Here is a 3,633-nt window from a genome sequence, read left to right as displayed (position 1 = left end):
ATGTTTCTTTTTAATATATGAATTGTCCCTTTCTTTTCTATCACTAACCCATCATTGTTTTCCATGATTATCTTACGTGTATCGAGCCAGCACTGCCCAGTAGAATTTTCTGTGTTGATGAAGATGTTCTAGATTTCTGTTGTCCAATATTCTAACCACTAACCACATGTAGATATTTAAATTAAATTAAACAAAATTAAAAATTTGTTCTTTACTCATGCTAGCCATATTTCAGATTCTCAATAGACACATGCAACTACTGTCTACCATTTTGGATGGTGCGGTTACAACTGGTCCATCTGACACCAATTTCTCTACAATCAATTCCATTTCACAGAATTCTCCTGGTTTAATACTAATAATGAACAATTTTGATCACACTATTCTCATGCTCAAAACCTCTCTGGTCAAAAGTATATTCTTAAAAATACATAGTTACATGGAAAAAAATGGTTGCATACTATAAGGGTCAGAAAAGGATCAGAAAATATCATTATGAAATAATAACTAAGTTTCAAAAGTTGTGTTTTATTTATGTTTATATGTCTATAAAAATGCTCATAATATTAAGAATGCTTACTTGTATATTTATTTTAAAATGATTTGCATTTCATTTTCTGCATTTTATGCCTTTCCACATTATTCAAATATTTGAAAAGAATTTTTATTGTTTTCTATTTATCATTTTGCCTTTAGATTACTTGTCTTTAGTGTTTCTTAGCACTTGATGGAGTTGCCACAAGCCTCACTGAGGCAGATGTCCTTTTAAATAGTGGTGTCTAGTAACGATTATACTGCCACAGATATGAGCTAGAAAAAGCAAAATAATTTTCATCAGTTTTGCTTTATTTAAATTTGTTTTAGCTTTCCTTTTATGGCTTCAAAGACTTGTTGAAAATTTCAGTAAGATCAGGTGGGAAGAACTTGGTAACAAACAAAGACTTTTGATTAGCAAGTATTAGCAATTAATATTCTAGTATTTTGCCTGCCAGTTAATATTTTCCCATTTTCTTCTAAGGATATCGATGAAAGAGCTTTGCTAAGGATAAACATGGCTTGTTGAAATCAACAAAGTTTGCCTATAAAATTCACCTAATTTGCCAGTCTAGCAACTCTATCAAAAAAGAAGTTATTCTTTGTGAGCTCATGCTGGCTCCTAAACGATCATTGGTTTCTCTTCCAAATGCTCCCAAAACATCTGTTTAATAACTTCTAGAATTTCACTAGGTCCTTTCATGCCATGCCAAGAAGTTTGGATTTTATCTTTCATACAAAAAGGGAAGAATCTATGTGTTTACAGTTATTTTATAGTTATGTGTTTTTTTCATTAAAATGTACATTTCTTGAAATGAGGGATTGCACTTATTTATATGTCAACCTAAGTATAAACATATAAGTAATAATACTCAATACATGCTAGATAGATGGGTCAAATATGTGACAATATTTAAAATATTTTGAGGAAACTTTCCATAATGCTTGGCGAGAGGTGGAGGAGCGGTGGCTGCTGCATCTGAGCGCAACTACTAGGTGCGTTCCTTTGCACACCTTCCACATCAACCTCAACCCACTCACTGCCAGTAAAAAATGGTGAAAGAACCCCCTTTCTATGATGTTTTGGGGGTTAAACCCAATGCCACTCAAAAAGATCATGAGAAAAAGGCTTATAGGAAACTGGCATTGAAGTACCACTCTGATAAGAACCTGAATGAAGGAGATAAATTTAGGCAGATTTATCCAGCTTATCAAGTTCTCTCTGATGCAAAGAAAAGCGAATTGTATGTCAAAGGAGGAAAACCAGGTAATTAAAGAGGGTGGAGCAGGTAGCACTTTTGGCTCTCCTGTGGACATCTTTGATATGATTTTTGGAGGAAGAGGAGGAAGTATGCAGAGGGAAAGGAAAGGTAAAAATGTGTGTCAGCTGTCAATAACCTTAGAAGATTTATATAAAGGTGTGGCAAGAAGACTGGCTCTGCAAATAAAACAACAAAAAAAAATGTGATTTGTGACAAATGTGAAGACAGAAGTGTTAAGAAAGGAACAGTAGAGGGCTGTCCCAATTGCATAGTTACTGGAATGCAAATAAGAATTCATCAGATAGGACCTGGAATGGTTTAGCAAATTTAATCTGTGGGGATAGAGTGCTAGGGCCATGGAGAACAAATCAGTCCTGAAGATAGATAAAAAAGCTGCAATGGAAGGAAGATAGCAAAAAGAAGATTGCACAAGTCCATATTGACAAAAGCATGAAAGATGGCCACAAGGTAACATTCCGTGGTGAAACAGACCAAACAACGAGGATTGGAGCTGGGAGACATTACTATTGTGTTAGATCAGAAGGAGCATGCTGTTTTTATTCAACGAGGAGGAGAACTTTTCATATGTATGGACATACAGCTGGTTGAAGCATTTCGTAGCTTCCACTCTTAATAACTGAACTGTAGTCATCACTCTCATCCAGGTCAGATTGTCAGCATGGAAACATCTTGGGTGTGCTAAATGAAGGAATACCAATTTATGGAGCCCATATGAAGAGTTGCCAAATTATCTAATTGAAGGTAAACTTTTCCTGAGAATGGCTTTCTCTCAGCTGATGAACTTTCTTTGCTGAAAAAACTCCTACCTTAGAGGAAGAAAGTAGAAGAGACTGACGAAATGGATCAGATAGAACTCGTGGACTTTGATCCAAATATGAGAAAAGATGATACCATGACAATGGAGAAGCATATGAGGATTATAAACATCATCCTAGAGGTGGTGTTCAGTGTCAAACCTCACAGTTGGCATTTTATGTGCAGCAGTGAATGAGTGGAGGGCTGTAATCATAATACGCTTACTGCTTCTTATTGTTTTTGCTTCAATAGTCAACTATAGTATTGTTTTAAAAGTTGTATTAGTCTTTTTCATGCTGCTGATAAAGACATACCTGAGACTAGGAAGAAAACGGGGTTTAATTGGACTTACAGTTCCACATGGCTGGAGAGGCCTCAGAATCATGGTGGGAGGCAAAAGGCACTTCTTACGTGGCTGTGTCAAGGGAAAAAGGAGGAAGAAGCACAAGCAGAAACCCCTGATAAACCCATCAGATCCCATGAGACTTATTCACTATCACGAGAATAGCACAGGAAAGACCAGCCTCCATGATTCAATTACCACCCCCACTCCTGGTCCCTCCCACAACACACGGGAATTCTGGGAAATACAATTCAAACTGAGATTTGGGTGGAGGCACAGCCAATCCATATCAAAAGTTAAATGAAGAAAAAAGGCAAATATAAAATCTCTGACTCTGCACTGTATGTGTGATGACTTCAGGGTGCAAGATGAAGTTTAATATCTGTAAAAACTACTTTAAAAAGAAGTTCCATTAGCATTTGTTAGGCCAAACCTTGTTATTGGTTTCATCTGTGTACATGAACAAACTTGAACTGAAATGCTAGGTATGTGTCTAGGCTGCAGTGTATGAACTTTCATTCTTAATCTATAAAATTAGAACTGTATTTAACCGGCAATTAGAAACAAATAAATGTAATTTGTAGAGAAGTGTTGGTTTGTATATTGTTTGTATTATATAAGTTCCATTGTGATTCCTCTGTATTTATTCTGTTGCCTCAACCGTTACTTGAAGATGGC

The 3,633-nt window shown here is 35.9% G+C and overlaps 1 pseudogene; it reads left to right on the top strand.

Annotated features, from left to right (window-relative positions):
• Positions 1 to 645: 645 nt before the first annotated feature.
• LOC101018901 lies at positions 646 to 2,975 on the top strand (annotated as a pseudogene).
• The last annotated feature ends 658 nt before the right edge of the window (positions 2,976 to 3,633 follow it).

This window comes from Papio anubis, chromosome 15 (genome assembly GCF_008728515.1).
Source record: "Papio anubis isolate 15944 chromosome 15, Panubis1.0, whole genome shotgun sequence".
NCBI classification, from domain to species: domain Eukaryota; kingdom Metazoa; phylum Chordata; class Mammalia; order Primates; family Cercopithecidae; genus Papio; species Papio anubis.
The sequence above is the reverse complement of the archived record's forward strand: the minus strand, read 5'-3'. Positions and strand labels throughout refer to the sequence as shown.